This window comes from Microtus pennsylvanicus, chromosome 8 (genome assembly GCF_037038515.1).
Source record: "Microtus pennsylvanicus isolate mMicPen1 chromosome 8, mMicPen1.hap1, whole genome shotgun sequence".
NCBI lineage: Eukaryota > Metazoa > Chordata > Mammalia > Rodentia > Cricetidae > Microtus > Microtus pennsylvanicus.
Window position 1 is genome coordinate 43,810,264 of NC_134586.1, and position 20,834 is coordinate 43,831,097.

The 20,834-nt window shown below is 37.4% G+C and overlaps 1 pseudogene; it reads left to right on the top strand.

Annotated features, from left to right (window-relative positions):
• The first annotated feature begins 17,575 nt into the window (after window positions 1-17,575).
• Window positions 17,576-19,473, top strand: LOC142856209 (AP-2 complex subunit mu pseudogene; annotated as a pseudogene).
• Window positions 19,474-20,834: the final 1,361 nt, after the last annotated feature.

Here is a 20,834-nt window from a genome sequence, read left to right on the forward strand (position 1 = left end):
CTGGAAGCCACAGCCATGTGGCGATATACACATTAATAGAAATGGGTTCATTTAAGATATAAGAGCTAACTAGAAATACACTTAACCTATTAGCCAAGCAGCATTTTAAATAATATAATTTCTGTGTGATTATTTCAAATGAGGGCAGTTGGGAAACAAACAAGCAGCCACACCTAACTATCATGTTAGCATTTTAACTGGTATTGTCACTATAAAGACATTGTTTAGGCAACCATATTGCTAAGGTTCCATGGTTGCAGCTTCCCTGTCATATATAAAATACACAATCTCGCAGAAAATGTCTTGGTCCTTTGGCTCTTAAATTTTTTATTTCTTCTCCTCTACAAATTTCTTTGAACCTAGGTGCCATTAACTATATCTATTCATATTGGACACCCCACAGCCAGTTCTCTGTATTTGACCATTTATACACTGGGAGAGTATTAAATAATACTTGAAATTTGGAATTCATATGCTGATAGTCAATAATCTAGAGGTCTTGGGTCTTTTTTTTAAATGCAATTTGTCTATTTTATATTCCAACCTCACTTTACTTGTTCTCTTCTCCTTCCTTTTCCTCCTCACTAGCCCCCTCAATTCACTCCTCCTCTGTGTCTGTTCAGAAAGGGACAGGTCTCCCATGGATATCAAAAAAGCATGGCATATCAAGTTTCAGTAAGACTAAGCACCTCCCCTTGTATTAAGATTAGGCAAGGTGACCCAGTATAAGGAATAGGTTCCCAAGATCCCTAAAGCATTAGGAACAGCCCCTCTTATTTTTAGGAGACCCACTAATAGACTAAGCTATACAACTGTTCCATATATGTAGAGGGATATGTTTAGTCCAATGTGGGCTCCCTGGTTGTTGATTCAGATGGTGAGTTCAAATAAGACCAGGTTGGTTCTTTCTGTGGTGTCCTTTAAGTCCTGTGGCTCCTTCAATCCTTCCTCCCACTCTTTAACACAATTCCTGGAGCTCCGTCCAATATTTGACTGTGGGTCTTTGCATTTTTCCCATCAATTACAGGATAAAGGCTCTCTGATGACAATTGAAGTAGGCACCAATCTGATCATAGGCAATGGCTAGTTCAAGATACATATCCACTATTGCTAAGAGTCTTAGCTGGGGTCATTTTGGTAGATTCATAGAATTTTCCCTTGCATCAAGGTTCTATATGATTTCAAAAAAGACCCCCTTTCCAGCTATCTCTTTCAGTACTCTCCCCCTCTACCTTCCCCTAACCTGATCCCTCAAGTTCCCATCCCTGCCTACCCCCAGTCCACCCAGGAGATCTTTACTATTTATTTCCCTTTCCCAGGGAGCTCCATGAATTCCACTTTGGCCCTTCTTATTATCTAGCCTCTATGGGTCTCTAGATTGCACCATGGTTATTCCTTAATTTACAGTTAAATTAAGTATATACCATGTTTGTCTTTCTGGGTCTCGCTAACTTCACTTAGGATGATTTTTCCCATCCATTTAAGGCCTTTAATTTTAAATTATCAAGTACTATGTCCCAAGACAATTCAGTTTTCTATAAAAGTTGACAATAAGTGGCTGAGAGGCCAAATTCGGCCTGCTGCTTCTATGACCAAATGCTTTAATGACTTTACACACAATATTTTACATAATTTCTACTGGTTATTGTCATAGCTCTGTTAAGGTTATAGATTTTAACATAAACTTGTTTCTATAATTGGGTGATAAGATTTGTCTGTAATTCTTTTTATATTAGAGTATGAATCACCTCCTGACTTGGTTTGTAAACAAGTTTCAAGCAGTTATTATTAGTTCTGTCAGTGCTGAGATCAAATGCCAGAGTCAACAACATAAATCTTGGAGGATTTACTTCACTCACTCTCAGAGTGTTTATCCTGTGCTTGCTTGGCTCTTCACAAAGAAGAATGTAATGGAAGAATCTTTTCGTCTTATGATGGAGAAGAAGCAGAGAGCAAGTAATAGATTGAGAACTATGTAAAACTTTCAAAGCCAGGCCACTGTTGCCTGCTTCCCTATAGCAAGGGCCCACTTCATAGTGTCTATAGCCTCCCAAAAGGACACACAGAGTAGCAACACATGAGACTGTGGATATTTATTCATCAGAAAGGTTTTCTATAGTTTCTATACTTCATATATTTTAAGATTTTACCAGAGATGAGAAGTTAGAACAGGTACCAAACAAGTCAAAAATCTTTACAGTGTATCCATTTGCAGAAATATGTCAGCAACTGGTTTAGAGTGGTACATTTTCACAGAAGATGTGCTATTTCAAAAATACATTATAAAAATCTGCAATTATTAGTATCTATAAAGTTGTATTTACCAGAATAACTGCTCCAGAGTAGTGGAGAATACATCCACAAACCAGGAATGTCCTCTTCTGCTCCAGGACTTTACTTCTTTTTATTTTATGTCTGTTTGTACTTCTAAAACAAGGAGTAGAAGCCCTGAGAATTTGCATTTGCATTTTTCTGAAAACTGACAACTGGGAGCTGTAATAAATCTCCTTTATTCTTGACAAAGTTTCCTCAAAACTTTCTAAACTTTAAACTCTTTCTTAATATTTATCATTCATGGGTTTCTATTAGCCATGGTTTGCTTCCTTCGCACTAAATCACATATGAATTTGGCATGTTCTACTTGTAGGCATAGCAGCACTTTGTATACACATATGTTATCTAGTCACTCAGTATTTACATCTATTTCAGATTATTGTAGTTTGTCCATTTTCTTTAAGCAATCTGAATGATCCACACAGAATAAAAAAAGTTTGCTCACAATAGAGCATATTATTTTCCCAACTAGAACTAAACTTTAAAGATATTTTGCACATAGATGGACTACTTTTACATTAATGTGATTGTCTGAGCACAGGGACATTTTGAATGCAGAATTCAATCTCTGGACTACTCAAAGATCCTTGATCCAATTTCCAGCAGTCATGTGCTGACATAGCAGACAAAGATCTCTGATGACTTGTGCATCTCTCAGGGATACTTCAATTGTGCCATTTAAATAACCTCCTCTTGTTTTATCTGATGCCATCATGTTTCACTGTGAAGAAACACCAACCTTGCATTTTTTTTGTATTTTTGAAAATTCTAGACTAAAGACATGACTTTGAAAATCTTCAAAAGTGATCATCTACAGACAACATAAATGCACAAGTGTACCTCCATCAGTGTGGAGTTTTAAGGTAGAATAAGACAACTGGAAAGCCAAACAAACAACAAACAGTAGCAAAATTCAGAAATAAGAAAAATTGAAATGGAAAAGAGAATGGTGACATGAGGAAGAGTCCTTACTGGCATTTTTTAAGAATAAATAGTAGATATTAATTAAGTACGAAATTAGTAATCTAGTTAAATTGCTATATCTTTTAGCATATGTTTATGTTCTAATTTCAAACTTAATATGTGATTGCACTATTCAATAGTGCATCCATAATGACCTACATACATTTTTAAAAGCAGAAAGGAGTTCTACAGATTTTCCAAAGTCTTGTGGCTTACAGAAAGGTAGCATGTAGAAGACAATAAAGATGCAGCAGAGTTGTAGAAGCAAAGCTAGAGAACCCTATGACTAAATAAGATGCTCGGTGAGATAACAAGGTAATATAATGCCAGTGCATAGGGAAGAGAAGAGCGAAGAGATTCCCTAAAATGAGAGGTTTGCGACTTTAATCTGAGGAGAAGATAGAAAACAAATCAATGAAGAAAAAAGTGGACACAAATATGAAAATGCTGTCTTGTTCTGATTGTGGAAGTGGAAACTAGGCATAGCTCCCTTGCTGTTTGTCTCTGCTTTCTCTTCATCTTTATTCCAGCACAATCCTACAACATCATCTCATCTTTCACATTCACAATGAAATTTCTGAAATTGAAAAATAAAATAGAAAAGGCAGATAAATTTGTATCTGTTTTTCAGTTATCATAGGCTATCATGGTGTTTATTATTTTTTGTCTGAGTTTCTTTTGTTAAGTGTTTTGGTTTTGATTTCCCCACATTATTGTATGTTGAAATCCTTCTCATTGATTTATGAGAATATAAATGGCATATGCTGCCATTAAAATAATGCTGTTTAAATAATTGTATCAGGCTTTTATATGTTTTTCTTTTAAAATATACCTATAAGCAAAACTGCTGGCCAGAGATTTGTAGACATTCACCTTCAATCTTCAAAGTGTTCAGGCCACCCAGGTTTTAAAGGAATGGTATGACAACTCTTGAGACTTCAGGGATTCCTGGGAATAAACTGAATCTATGTTGCATTATACAGTGGACATGAGCCTTTCATGACCATATTTGGTATGTTGTGACTTAAATCCAAAATGTCTTTTATACTATCATGTGTTGATAACTTGGCCCTCAGCAAGTGGAACTGTTCCAGAAGGTGATAGAAATAAAACCATAATTCAATGTCAATATTTTCTTCATGTTGTATACATCAAATATCCTACTAATGGATTACAATATTCTACTCTAGAGCACAAGCTCTTTCATGCCTGACTTATCCTGTTCAGTGTTGTGTTTCTGAATAACTCTTTATAAGATATGCATCAGTACTTTTTCCCATGACCATAACAAAATCAGATATTAATGTTAGTTCCTTTTTTACATTTATTTTTTAATTAATTTATTTCTTAAAAACAATCTTTTCTCATTTTGCATACCAATCCCAGTTTCCACTTCCTTCTCTCCACCCTACTCACTCTTCAGAGAGGGTAAGGCTTTCCATGAAGAGTCAATAAAGTCTAGAACAACACTTTGATCAGGACCAATGCCCTTCCTACTATATCTATCCAAAAAGAATTGGCTCCAAAAAGTTAGCTCAAGCAATTGGGATAAATCCTGGTTCCACTGTCATTGGCCCCACAGACTTCTCCAGCCACACACTGTTACCCACATTCAGATAGCCTAGTTTGGTCCAATTCTATTTCCCCCACTATCAGTCCAGAGGCAGTGAGCTCCCATTAGCTCAGGTAAGCTGTTTCAGTCAGTATCCCGAACATGGTCTTGACTCCTTTTCTCATATTATTGTTCCTCCCTCTCTTCAACTGGTTGTTGGGTGCTCAGCCCAGAGCTTTGCTGTGGATCTCTGCCTCTGTTTCCATCAGTTGCTGGAAGAAGGGTTCTAAGATGACAATTAAGGTAGTCATCAATCTGATCACAGGACCAGTTCAGGCACCGTCTCCATAATTGTTTAGAGTATCCTTGTGGATTCCTGGGAATCTCCCTAGTGTCTAACCCCATAATGACACCCTCAATCAAGATATCTCTTTTTTTTTGCTCTCCCTCTCTGTCTTTCCCCCATCTCACCCACCCTCCTCTCCTTCCATCCTCCCTTCTTTTCCCACCCACATGCTCTCAATTTTCTCATGAGATCTTATCTATTTTCCCTTCACAAGAGGATTCATGGTTTCTCTTAGTGTTCTCCTTGTCACCTAGCTTCTCTGGGGTCATGGACTATAGGCTGGTTATCCTTTGTTTTATGTCTAATAGAGATGGCTCAGAGGTTAAGAGTATTGGATGCTCTTATTAAGATCCTGAGTTCAATTCCCAGGAGTCATATGGTCATACAACCATCTGTAATGAGATCTGGGGCCCTCTTCTGGCTTGCACGTATGCATGATAGCATCGGTACTTTTAGTTTCATTTTTTTTCTCAATGACTAATCCATTAAATGAACAGCCCAGAAGCCATTTATCTAATTAAGTGTTGATAGCATTTTATATGTTCCACATTTCAGACTATCACGATGTGACTCTGGTGAGCGTTCTCAATGGTTGTTTTGCTTGTAAGTTTTTATTTGTCTCATGTAAATAACTAAGACTGGAATTTTTATATTGTCACTATTATGTATCTTTAATTTTATAAAAAAAAAACCCAAAAGATTGGTATAATTTTAAAAATCCTTCCAACGCTCTTTTAAAGAATTTTTTAAACAGCTATTTATTGGAAGAAGGGTGTGCATCTTCTTTGGCTATGACAAACAATGCTGCTATGAATATAGTTAAGCACATGTCCTTGTGGTATAACTGAGCATCATTTGGGTATATTCCCAAAGGTGGTTTGCTGGCTCTTGAGGAAGGTTGTTTCCTAATTTTCTGAGAAATCGCCACATTGACATCCAAAGGTGCTGTACCAGTTTGCACTCCAACCAGCAATGGAAGAGTGCTCCCTTAACCCCACAGACTCTCCAGCATAAGTTGTCATCAGTGTTTTTGATCTTGGCCATTTTTACCAATGTAAAATAGAATCTCAAATGTTTTGATTTTCATTTCTCTGAGGATTAAAGATGTTGAACATTTCTTTAAATGTTTTTCAGCCATTTTAGATTCCTCTGTTGGAAGTTCTCGGTTTAGGTCTTTACTCCAGTTTTTTATTGTATTATTTGTTCTTTTGATGACCAATTTCTTGAGTTCTATGTATATTTTGGAGATCAGACCTCTGTCTGATGTGGAGTTAGTGAAAATCTTTTCCTGTTCTGTAGTCTGTCGTTTTGTCTTGTTGACCTTGTCCTTTGCTTTACAGAAGCTTTTCAGTTTCAGGAGGTCCCATTTATTAATTGTTTCTCTCAGTGTCTGTGCTGTTGCAGTTATATTTAGGAAGTGGTCTCCTGTGCCCATGTGTTCAAGTGTACTTCCCCCTTTTTCTTCTATAAGGTACAGTGTGGCTGGCTTTGTGTTGAGGTCTTTCACCCATTTGGACTTGAGTTTTGTGCATGGTGATAGATATGGGTCTATTTTTATTCTTCTACTGTTGGGATTAATGAGTCCTGGCTTTCAGCTGCTTTTCCCTTCTAGAACCTTCTAAAATAAGTTACTAGAAGCTGTGCCTAGTTAGAGGATCAGAGGATGGGATTATCACCTGTTGACCATTGACTGCAGTGTATTTAAGTCTACATGCTGTTAATAAAGGGGGGCTTTGGTATCAGTGTTTAAAGGTCTGCTTGTCAGTCTGTCTCTGCGTCTGTGTTCTCAACCTCCCTGAAGCTCGAGAACTGGGTTCTAGTGCACAGAGCGCAGACACGGGGGCACAGTGTGCAGCATTCTACATGTTAAAATATGGTTATACCAGTACCATTTGTTATATATGCTTTCTTTTTTCCATTTGATATTTTTTGCTTCTTTGTCCAAAATCAGGTGTTTTGAAGGTGTGTGGATTGTTATCCGGGTCTTTGATTCAGTTCCATTTGTCCTCCTGTCTGTTCTTATACCAATACTAGGCTGTTTTCAGTACTGTAGCTCTGTAGTAAAGTTTGAAGTCAAGGATTGTGATGCCTCCACAAGTTTTTTCATTGTATAGAATAGTTTTGGTTATCCTGGGTTTTTTGCTTTTCCATATGAAGTTGAATACCATTCTTTGAATGTCTGTGAAGAATTTTGCTGGAATTCCAAAGAACATTGCGTTGAATCTGTAGATTGCTTTTGGTAAGATTGCCATTTTTACTAGGTTAATTCTGCCTACCCAAGATCATGGGAGATCTTTCCACTTTCTGGCATTCTTCTTCAATTTCTTTCATCAAAGATTTAAAGTTCTTGTCATACAAGTCTTTTTCTTGTTTGGTTAGAGTTACTCCAAGATATTTTATGCTATTTGTGAAGGGTGTCGTTTATCTGATTTCTTTCCAAGCCCTTTTATTATCTATGTACAAGATGGCAACTTTTTTTTAAGTTAATCTTGTATCCTAATGCATTACTGAAAGTGTTTATGAGTTGTAGAAGCTCCTTGGGAGAATTTTTGGGATCGCTTATGTGAACTATCATATCATCAGCAAACAGTAAGAGTTTGACTTTTTCTTTTCTGATTTGTATCCCCTGGATCTCCTTTTGTTGTCTTATTGCTATAGCTAGGACCTCAAGTACTATATTGAATAGATATAGAAAGAGGGGACAGCCTTGTTTTATTCGTGATTTCAGTGAAATCACTGGGACTTTCCATTTAGTTTGATGTTGGCTGTTGGCTTGATGTATATAACCTTTATTATTATTACATATGTTTCTTGTATCTCTGCTCTCTCCAAGACCTTTCTCATGAAGGGATGTTGTATTTTGTCAAAAGTTTTTCCAGCATCTAATGAGATGATCATGTGGTTTTTATTTTTCAGTTTGTTTATATTGTGGATTACATTGACAGATTTTCATATGTTGAACCATCCCTGCATCTCTGGGATGAAGCCTACTTGATCATGGTAGATGATGGTTCTGATGTGTTTTTGGATTTGATTTGCAGGTATTTTATTTAGTATTTTTGCATCAATGTTCATGAGTGAGATTGGTCTGTAATTTTATTTCTTAGTAATATCTTTCTGTGGTTTGGGTTTGAGAGTTATTGTGGCCTCATAAGAAATGTTTAACAAATGGTGCTGGAATAACTGGATATCAACATGTAGAAGAATGAAATTAGATCCATATCTATCACCATGCACAAGACTCAAGTCCAAATGGGTGAAAGACCTCAACATAAAGCCAGCCACACTGAACCTTATAGAAGAGAAAGTGGAAAGTACACTTGAACACATGGGCACAGGAGACCACTTCCTAAATATAACTGCAGCAGCACAGACACTGAGAGAAACAATTAATAAATGGGACCTCCTGAAACTGAAAAGCTTCTGTAAAGCAAAGGACAAGGTCAACAAGACAAAATGACAGCCTACAGAATGGGAAAAGATCTTCACTAACCCCATATCAGACAGAGGTCTGATCTCCAAAATATACAAAGAACTCAAGAAATTGGTCATCAAAAGAACAAATAATACAATAAAAAACTGGAGTACAGACCTAAACCGAGAACTCTCAACAGAAGAATCTAAAATGGCTGAAAAACACTTAAAGAAATGTTCAACATCCTTAATCCTCAGAGAAATGCAAGTCAAAACAACTCTGAGATTCCATCTTACACCTATAAGAATGGCCAAGATCAAAAACACTGATGACAACTTATGCTAGAGAGGTTGTGGGGAAAATGGAACACTTCTGCATGCAAGCTGGTACAGCACCTTTGAAAGTCAGTGTGGCGATTTCTCAGAAAATTACGAAACAACTTTTCTCAAGACCCAGTAATACCACTTTTGGGTATATAGCCAAAGGATGCTTAATCGTGACACAAGGACACGTGCTCAACTATGTCATAGCAGCATAGTTTGTTATAGTCAGAACCTGGAAACAACCTAAATGCCCTCAACCGAAGAATGGATAAGGAAAGTGCAGTACATATTTACACAATAGAGTACTACACAGCAGAAAAAAAAAAAAACATTGACATCTTGAATTTTGCAGGAAAATGGATGGAGCTAGGAAACATTATTTTAAGTGAGGTAACCCAGATACAGAAAGACAGTTATCACATGTACTCACTCATGGGTGGTTTTTAAACATAAAACAGAAAATTAAAAAAAAAACAAACAGCCTGCAAATCACAACCCCAAAGAACTTAGACAACAATGAAGACATCAAGATAGACATACATAGATCTAATCTACATGGAAAGTAGAAAAAGACAAGATCTCCTGAATAAATTGGGAGCATGGGGTCCTTGGAGGAAGGCTGATGGGAGGATAAAAGAGACAGGGAGAGGAGCAGAGAAAAATGTAGAGCTCAATAAAAACCAATAAAAATTTAAAAAGAAAAGAAATAAAAAAGAAAGAGTTTGATAATGTTCCTTCCCTTTTTATTTTGTGGAATAATTTGAGATTATTGGTATTAGTTATCCTTTTAAGATCTTGTAGAATTCTGAGCTGAAATCATTTGGTCCTGGGCTTTTTGGTTAGGAGACTCTTGATGACTGTTTCTATTTCTTCAGCCATTATAGGTCTATTTAATTTGCTTATCTGAGCTGGGCAGTGGTGGCACACATTTTTAATCCCAGTACTTGGAAGGCAAAGGCAGGTGGATTTCTGTGAGTTCGAGATCAGCCTGGTCTACAAGAGCTCATTCCAGGACAGGCTCCAAAGCAACACAGAGAAACCCTGTCTCAAAAATCAAACAAAAAAATTTACTTATCTGGTCTTGATTTAATTTTGATAAGTGATATTTATCGAGGAAGTTGTCCATTTCCTTTAAGTTTTCCAATTTTGTGGAGTACACATTTTTGAAATATGACCTGATGATTCTCTGTATTTCCTCCATGTCTGTTGTTATGTCCCCATTTTCATTTCTGATTTTGTTAATTTGGATATTCTCTCTCTGCCTTTTGCTTAGTTTGGATAAAGGTTTGTCTATTTTGTTGATTTTCTTGAAGAAACAACTCTTTGTCTCATTGATTCTTTGTATTGTTTTCTTTGTTTCTATTTTGTTGATTTCAGCTTCAATTTGAGTATTTTCTGCCATCTAGTTCTTTTAGGTGAGTTTGCCTTTTTTTATTATAAAGTTTTCAAATGTTCTGTTAATTCACTAGTGTGGGATTTTCCCAACTTTTTTGTGTAGGCATTTAGTGATATGAACTTTCCAGTTTACTTATATTCTTAAAGTTCTTTGGATAAGCAGACATGTTCTTTTTAATATTGACAAAGTCAATATTTACAAGTTTTGTAAAAGGCGAAAGATTTATATGATCTGAAGAGAAACCAGAGTATTGTAATGGCCCATTTTTTTTGTGTTTTATCTATATACTTTAGTATTGGCTAACTGAAATTGCTAGTTTCCAAATGTTTTATGAGTTATATTTCACATGTAGAATTTGAACTGATTTGAATTCACTCGACTATAGTGTGCAAATAATATACCAAAGTGATCTAGAATCATTTACTCAAAAGACTTACCTTTCTCCCAGAGATTTAAACTAGCACGTTGCTTGAAAAAAAAAAAAAACGCTTGTACAATTTGGAACAATAAATCAATAGATGACATAGATAGATAGATAGATAGATAGATAGATAGATAGATAGATAGATAGATAGATAGATAGAATAATAGAAAGAGTGATAGATCAGGATACTTAGTGCCCTCACTTGGCATCTATACAAGCATTCAGGCTTGAACCCATACTGATCTATCCATACTATAACACACAGACACACATCACTGAGATTTTGAAGGTGATGGAGGACCATCATAGACCTCTGCCTGCTTTAAAGATTCATCATTGATTTTTTGCCCTTAGTAATTTATTTTGTATGGTCTGAGATATTTATCGTGTATATATTATGTGTGTTTTTAGCAGAGGTCACAAGAGGACACTGAAATCCCCTGGACCAATTTTGGGTAGTTGTGAACCACTATGTGGGTGCTGGGAACTGAATTTCTGCAAGAAAAACAAGTGCTTTCTTAATAGCCAAGCCTTCTCTCAATCCCCATGCTTTTAGGCATTTTTAATGTCAAAGTCCTGTGCATTTTTCTGTGTCTGTATTCCTTGGGCTTTATAATATTCTTAAGTTTCTGCCTTGAAATTTAATTTATTTCTTAACCAATGATAACCTTCTCATCTGTCCCTTCTGCTAAATTCATGTTTCCATCTGTTTCTAAGATACAAATTAAATAGTTTCAGAGGAGCTTCTCACCATCATCTTTTAATCTGGATATTCTCCTTCCAATTATCAATCCAATGAACAAAATGAGTTATCCTTTCAGTCCTGATAGCTCAACCTTCCAGCCGATCATTTCCATACTTTTAAGGCAAGTATCCTGCCAATGGAACTCCCAGAGCAAAATATGAAACAATGTCACCTCAATAATGATTTTTCCTACCATTTCTAATTCTTTAGTTTTCCATTTTCTGTTAAATTGTCCATTTTATCACTATTTTAAGCATATTAATTGAAGTTATTGAATGTTATATGTTATAAGGTCATCAAGACGGCTCATCAGCTAACTACAACTTGAGTTGAAGGCTAGAACCCATGTCCAGGTAGGCAAAAATAACCAACTACTTAAAGTTATCCTCTTACTTCTACTCTGGGGCTGTGGCAAGTGTATACTTGTACTCATAAACATATTTTTAATTAAAAGTTATACATTTTAACTTAACATACTCTTATTCACTCTTTTTCAATATCATTTTTCTTATTTTTCTAGCTGATTGTTATGCCTATTGATGATTTATCGCTTAGTGTTTAAATGTATTTATCTCATAGGGAGTGGGACTATTTGGAGGTGTGGCTCTGTTGGAGTAGGTATGGTCTTGTTGGAGGATGGGTGTCACTGTGGAGATGGGCTTTGAGATTTCGTATGCTCAGGATACCGACCTATGTCTCTGTCAACTCCCTTCTGCCTACAAAAATGTAGGACTATTAGCAGCTACTCTGGTACCATGTCTGCCCAGATGCTGCCATGCTCTCCATCATGATTATAATGGACTTAACCTATGAAACTGTAAGTGAGCCACCCTAACTAAATGTTTTTCTTATAAGAGTTGTTGTGGTCATGGTATCTCTTCACAGCAATAAGAAACTATCCCTGAATAGAGTTGAACTGAAATCTTATAAAAATGTTTGGAAGCTTTTCGTGATGCAATTTTCCCACAGAAAGGAATATTGCAGTTACCATCAAGTTAGGGCATATAACCTTCAACAGACAGAAAGCAATATTTTGTTAAACTAAGCATCAAGCATTAGAGCTGGTCTGGTTCCCATTCTCAGTGACATTTAGGATATAAGACCTTCAGACCCCAGGAGAAAGCCTAGGGCATTAAGCCAACTTATAACTCCATCTTTTCTCTCAAAACATAAAATGCCAATGCTTGGCCTCACTTTTTGGTCTCTCAGTTATTTGTTTAGTAGTTTGGCTTGAAGTGCAGTTGGATAAGTGAGTCCAAGTGTTGGGACTCTTAGTAATCAGAATATTCCAGGTCTTTAGCTGAGATATGTCAATTTTAAATTGGTAATAATGGAATCTCTTAATTATATAGAAAGTTAAACTCCCAATTTTAAAGTACTATAAAAAAGGCAGGTTACTTTGATTACAGTGAAATATGTACTAAAAAATATTTCCAGACCTACACAGCAGATGCTAAAACGACTTATCTGAGATATAAACCTTCACCCATCAAAGACCACATCTTAGAGTCCATATACAAACAAACTAAGTGCTCCATAATAAATAAAAATCCATGTTTCCAAAAGAGATTAGAAAACAAACCAGAGTCTACACAACAAATTTTTATAGGAACAAGAATACAACCCAAAGTAAATGATACAGAAAAATGTAATGTTTTAAGGAAACATAAAAACCAACAGATCCCAACCCACAAATGACCCTGTTATTTTAGCTATCTGAAAATAATGTTAATAATTCTATTGTATTTGGTATAAGAATTGATATAAATAAAGGGTGAGATCATTTCAGCAGATAAAAATATAAAAAAGCAACCCAATGAAAAATTAAAAATAGAACTGCTCTACCTTAAGTACAGAATTCACTGGGTGTGTTCAATAACAGACTATATGACAGATGAAAATGTCAGTCAACTTGAGGATAGATCAATAGAAATTACACAGCCCAAGAACAGGGAGGAAACTTCATAAAAATTGAAGAAGACTGGGGACCTTTGCAATAGCCAAGCAAAACAAAACAAACATCTAGAAGCATGAGATTCTCAAAGAAAAATAAAAGGTTTGGGTCACATTTTATTTAGAGAAATAATATTTAAAAATATCATAAACTTATAGAATCTAAAACATCAGTAAACACTAGACAAGATAAATACTTGTGAGACTTTGTATAGACACATGTTAATCCTACTACCAGAACATAAAGATGTAACCAAAAGAGTAAAAAAAGTAACCTATAGAACAATAACAAATCAGTAGACTCTAAGTTTCTGACCAAAACCCATCAGAGCCAGAGACACTGGAATTATTCTGCCCAAGTCAAACACAACTTGAAGCCCTCACAAACAACAGGAAGTGAATAAGTTTTCAGACACAGTGAAGATGTGATTTGAGAGTGGGGGAGAAATAAATTAAAGGCATTTTTGAATCAAGTAATAGCGAGGAAATTTTGTTGCCAGACCTCCTTAACTATAAGACTAAATATGAGGGTCTTCTCGGGATGAAGATAAGCCACCCTACATGAAAAGAAACAAATTTGAAATAATGAATGCAAAGACTGGGAGATATATAACATATATTATTGCTAAGAAGTTAAACTGGGGCTGGAAAGATGGCTTAGTAATTAAGAAGGCTAATTGTCCTTGCATGAACCCAAGTTTGATTTCCAGGATCCACAAACCCATGTGCTCACAAATTTCTTTTACTATGGTTAACTGGAATCAAAAACCCCTTCTGATCTCTCTAAGCATCAGCATTCACATGCACATAACTACACATAGACACACACACATACACACACACACATTGACACAGTTTGATTCAAACATCAACACTGTAAATCAGATGTTAGTCCTTATTACTGAGAATGCTCAAAAGTTGTTTCACTTGCAATTTCTACATAAATCCATGAATTTACTAGATAATATTTAGAGAACCTTTGCTTTGCTTTACTTCCTCAGGTAACAGGTATATTGGCTGCTCATGGATCTTAAGTAAGACCCGATTATGGAGTAAGACCTGATTATCAATCATCCTCTCAGAAGAGCTGTGCCACCAACAATCTGCCTTTCTTTCCTGGCACAACTGGCTAACTCTAAGCTAGGAAATATCTGAAGATCATTGTAGTTCCTCTACGGGCTATACTAGGGATATTCACTGGCTTTTTAAAGTATTTTTATACAATTTATTTGATCATATTCTTTGATCCACCCCACCTCCTCTGAGATCTTTTCCACATTCCAACCTAGACAAGCTCTCTCTCTCTCTCTCTCTCTCTCTCTCTCTCTCTCTCTCTCTCTCTCTCTCTCTCTCTCTCTCCAATAATGACAAAAATATCAAAATGAAACCAAAATACCCTATCTCACCCCACATCATTATCAACAACAATAACAACAACAAAACCATTGAGTTAGTTTTGGGTTACCAAACTCTGCCTGAACTCTGCCAGTGGCCTGACCTGGAGAATGGTTGTTAGATATAGTGAAACTCCATCGGAGAAAAAGGATTTTCTCTTTCCTAGATAGCTTCAATTTCAAATAACTTTTTGGTTAGAGGCAGGGTGTCTACTTTCCCTTTCTCAGTGCTAGGGTTTTGTCTGGATTGAATATATTCAGATTTTCTAAGCATTTTCACAGGCTCTGTGATCTCATATGTGTGTCAGTCTTGTGTCTGGAAGATACTTGGAGCTGTCTACAACCCCTGGATCTTGTTTTCCTGGAGTCATCCACCACCTCTGTCTTTTATCCTCTTTCTACCACTTCTTCTACATAGATTCCAATACTTTGAGGGAAGAAGCATGATAAAGACATACCTTTTAGGGCTGAGAGTTCCAAAGTCTCTCATTTTCCATTCACTGCCTAGTTGTGGGTCTCTTTGTTAAGTCTTTCATCCACTAAAGGAAGCTTCTCTAATGAAACTGAGTGATTCACTGATCTATGCATATAACTATATGTCTAAGTAGTCATTTTATTGCTATGTTACTTTATCAGAATAATAGCAGTACGTTTTCCATTGGGCCTTATAAACTATCTGGTCTCAGGTATTGATTACTTCAGTAGTGTTAGGCATAGATTCATCATTTAGAGTGATGTGGGATTCCCCTATGTACGCTGTGAATGTTATTCGTTAATAAAGGAACTGCTTTGGGCCTATAGCAGATCTATAGAGGAACAGAGCTAGGTGGGAAAAACTAAACTGAATGCTTGGAGAAAAAAAGGGCAGAGTCAGACAGAAGCCATGTAGCCTTGCTGGAGACAGACACCGGAACTTTATCTGGTAAGCCACAGCCTCATGGTGATACACAGATTAATGGAGATGGGTTAAATTAAGATGTAAGAGTTAGCCAATAAGAAGCTAGAGCTAATGGACCAAGCAGTGTTTTAAATAATATAGTTTCTGTGTGATTATTTCAGGGCTCAGCAGCCTGGTAACAAACTAATGGCACTCCTACCATAATAGAGTGTGCTTTAGATATAATCAAAAAGTGGTTGGATCCTCCCATAGCATTTGTGCCATTATTGCGTCAGAACACTTTGCAGGCAGGTCATGGTTGTAGGTACCAGGGTTTGTAGTTGAGTGATATTAATGATGATTTTTCTCCTTCCATAATATTTAGAATATCGTCTAGTATCATGAACACTAGTCAGTAGGGAAAAAACTTCTAGTTGGGCAGTGGCTCAATTTCTTCATGTTAATGAGGTCTTCAGCAAAAGGGCCTTATTATCAGGTTATAGAGAATAACCAGTAGCCTCAGCAATAGCCTGTAATGTTGTGGGGACAGTCTATGGGACTCCTTTGGCCAATGATTCAACATGATATAATCCATCATTACAGCAAGACAGTATCCTATAGAAGGAAAAATAAAAACATTCTTACCAAGTATGTATTTGATAAAGATTAGTATCTTTAATGTATAAAGAAATAAACAAAACAAATACATGAAATCAAGAAAATTAACATGCAATTTAAAATGGAATATAGAACAAAACAGAGAGTTCCCAAAAGCTGAAGCACAAAAGACTGAGAAACAATTTTAGAGATGGCCAACATCTTTAGCTATCAGGGAAGTACAAAGTAAAATGATTCTGAGATTTTATCTTACCCTAGTCAGAACACCAAGATCAATAAAATCAATGACAACACATGATGACAAAGACGTGGAGAAAAGGAAACATTTATTTATTTTTGGTGAGAATGTAGACTAATGACCACTATTGTAATCCATGCGGAGTTTCATCAAGAATCAGTTACATAACTCTTGAGCATATGCACTGAGGACTCTATTTTACTATAGGAATATTTTTTCATCCATGTTTATTGTTGCTCTACTCATAATATCAAGAATTTTGAAGCAGCCTAGATATCCATTCATTAATGAATGATAATGAAAATGTCATACAGTTACACAAATAGAACAATATTCAATTAAGAAAAATAAAATTATGACTTTTTTGAAAATTGATGCCGCTAGAAACAATCAACCTAAGTGAGGTTTTTCAGACCTGAAAAACAAAAACAAATATTGTATTTTCTCTTATATGCCTATGCTAACATTTAAACTGTACATATGTATGCTTCAATCCAAATTACCCAAAAAGGGACCAGGGAGGAATAGGGAATCTTCTAAAGAAAGGTAAACAGAATATAGTTTAAAGAGGAAGCTAGCACAGGATCAATAAATAGAGAGGGGCATGGGAGAGCCAGAAAAGAAGGGAATATGGGGAGCAAAAACTAATACAAGAACCTTTAAAAAACATAGAAATCTAGTACTGTAGAAGTGTGCTAATATATGCACATATATGAAAAGAATTTAAAAGGAGTCATCATATAATACAGAAAACAATGTACCAACTAGGTATTTGCTAGCATTTACTCTTCCCACTTTTATGTACTCTCCCTATTACCAGCAGCTTCCTCAGGGTAGGAAGTTAGTCCCTTGTAAGTGCTGTTCCAGAGGTCTATCATCCAATAAATGTAAATGTGAACCTTGCCCCTAGTCTGTTTCCTGGGTCATCTCAGCTAGGAGTGTTGAGTGTTAGAAAATCAAAGGACAAAGGGGGTTAAGAAAAGAAGAAAGAGGGGCGGGCGGACATCCTGGGATCCGAGAGTGGCCAGGCCGGCCTTGTGGAGGCTGCTGACTCCAGGTCTGTTCTCAGAGCAATGGGTCCCAGAGACTGAGCTGCCACCATGATTGGAGGGTTATTAATCTATAATCACAAGGGGGAGGTGCTCATCTCCCGGGTCTACAGAGATGACATCGGGAGGAATGCAGTGGATGCCTTTCGGGTCAACGTGATCCATGCACGGCAGCAGGTGCGCAGCCCTGTCACAAACATCGCTCGCACCAGCTTCTTCCATGTTAAGCGGTCCAACATCTGGCTGGCAGTGGTCACCAAGCAGAATGTCAATGCTGCCATGGTCTTCGAATTCCTCTATAAGATGTGTGATGTAATGGCTGCTTACTTTGGCAAGATCAGTGAGGAAAACATCAAGAACAATTTTGTGTTCATATATGAGCTGCTGGATGAGATTGTGGACTTTGGCTACCCACAGAACTCAGAGACAGGTGCACTGAAAACCTTCGTCACTCAGCAGGGCATCAAGAGTCAGCATCAGACTAAAGAAGAGCAATCCCAGATCACCAGCCAGGTGACTGGGCAGATCGGCTGGCGGCGGGAAAGCATCAAGTATCGCCGAAATGAACTCTTCCTAGATGTTCTGGAGAGTGTAAACTTGCTTATGTCCCCACAGGGGCAGGTGCTAAGTGCCCATGTGTCAGGCCGGGTGGTGATGAAGAGTTATCTGAGTGGTATGCCTGAATGCAAGTTTGGAATGAATGACAAGATTGTCATTGAAAAGCAAGGCAAAGGCACAGCTGATGAAACAGGCAAGAGTGGTAAACAATCAATTGCCATCGATGACTGCACCTTCCACCAGTGTGTGCGACTCAGCAAGTTTGAGTCTGAACGAAGCATCAGCTTCATCCCGCCTGATGGAGAGTTTGAACTCATGAGATACCGTACTACCAAGGACATCATCCTTCCTTTCCGGGTGATCCCATTGGTGCGGGAAGTGGGACGCACCAAACTGGAGGTCAAGGTGTTCATCAAGTCCAACTTCAAGCCCTCACTTCTGGCCCAGAAGATTGAGGTGAGGATCCCAACCCCACTGAACACAAGCGGGGTGCAGGTGATCTGCATGAAGGGGAAGGTCAAGTACAAGGCCAGCAAGAACGCCATTCTATGGAAGATCAAGCGCATGGCAGGCATGAAGGAATCACAGATCAGCGCGGAGATTGAGCTTCTGCCCACCAATGATAAGAAGAAATGGGTTCGACCCCCCATCTCCATGAACTTTGAGGTGCCATTCGCGCCTTCTGGCCTCAAGGTGCACTACCTGAAGGTATTCGAACCGAAGCTGAACTACAGTGACCATGATGTCATCAAATGGGTGCGATACATTGGCCGAAAGTGGCATTTATGAAACCCGCTGCTAGCTGCCTAGTGGCAGGTGGCCCACCTCCCCACCCACCCTTTCCACAGGTCCAAGTATCCCCAGTGACCACTCGTCAGTGTCCTTCCTCCCTCTTGCTTTGCTGCCTTTCCTTTACAGCAGCCCCTGAGTATAGGTCTGAACCCGCCACAGTGGGACTGCCGACAGTCCCTGGCTTCCTGGGCAGGGTGGTTTCTGAGGCTTCTCTTCCATCTGTCTGTCCTGGCTTAGTGCCAGGCCCTGAGTTTTGTGACCAAAGCCAAGTGGCTCCCTCTCCTTTCTACCCTGTGGCCACACCTCTGCAGTGGGAAGGTTGACTAGGTTGACTACCCCTCCCCTCAGAACTCCCCCAAAGGCCAGTAACAGATCCCCAGCCCTTAATCCCTACTCTGCTTTGGGATAGTATGCTTTGTTTTGTATACATGTGACTTGGTCCAGTTCTAAACCCAATAAACTGTAGAGTGGGAAAAATAAAGAAGAAAATAAGAAACATCATAAGTTCCAAACAAAGCTAATTATTAAGATTGTTTTTTTTTTAAGAAAATAAAAAAAATTTAAACTTGGAAAAAAAAGATTGGTTCTTTTGGTATGATGATAAAATGGAATGTACACATTCAAACACACCCACTTGTTTGCTAAAAGTCAAATGATAGTGTTGAGTATTTCTTTCTATCAAGACCCAATAATCCCATTGAAATTTATAAATGGGTCTGAACTTATTGACTATCTGAGGTGCTAAACTCAAAATAATAGAACATGATTTGAAATTAGGAAAATACTCTTTTTCACCATAATGTGCATGGAAAAACAGGTGTTGAGATAGAAGTCAGAGTTATTCTCTCAAGTTCAGAGTGAATAAATAGACCAAATCTTTCTCTAGAGACAGTGACAGATTTATGTAAGGAAAAATATTTAAAATTCTTTACTGAGATTCAGTACTTTCTGAAAAAGCAACCATACTGGATCATTCAAAAATTCTGGAGATTAAAAATGGTTTAAGATAATGGTTCTGCCTTAGTTTATGCTTACCATTAGAAAAATGTTAGCCAGTCAAACTTAACAATGTCTAGTTATCTCTAGATTTTACTGTGGACTGTTGCACACAGTGCCTCATTTATATTTCATTATTTTTCACTCAATTTTTATTATTATCACACAATATTGTAGAAATTTGGAATATGGAGCAACAAAATGCAGACTATGGTTGTTCGAGTGCTAAAATACTGTGAGTGAAATCTCTTGTGGGAATCTTGCTGTTCAGTCCAAGGGCTACGAGGACCAACAGGAGGGCTCCGACCACCCAAAAGAGAGAGCACACAACTCTGATCTCCCACAACATATGTTTTACCTTTCTAGAAGCCCTTTCATCCTCGGAGCATAAAATTTTTCCTATAGTTACTCCTAACTTCCCTCTTTCTAGAAAACTCAATCAGCACGTGGCTATGACTTCGTTTACCACTTGGTAGGTAAGTGAGCTTATCCCAGGCTTTACTAATTGATTACCAAGCTGGATATCTGGGGTAGGAGAGGCACTGTTTCATTTTGAGAACTTCTTCTTTGTCTTTCAGATAAGTGGATAATAAATTATTTTGTGAATAACCATCCTGACTAACTCATGTGACACAATCTGAGACTAGCAGCACAAACAAAAGCACAGGAAAGATGGGGACTAAGAGGCCAAGACAAGAAAGCTTTTTAACCTTGTAGTTCCAGAATCATTTTTAAAATTTTCAGTTTGTGTGAAAACCATTCTTGCTGGAATTTTGTCTGTGCTGCAAGTGCACGTACTTCTCCTTTCCGTCTTTATTTTTATGACAATTTGAGAAACTATTTTATTATTGCTTAAAAGTC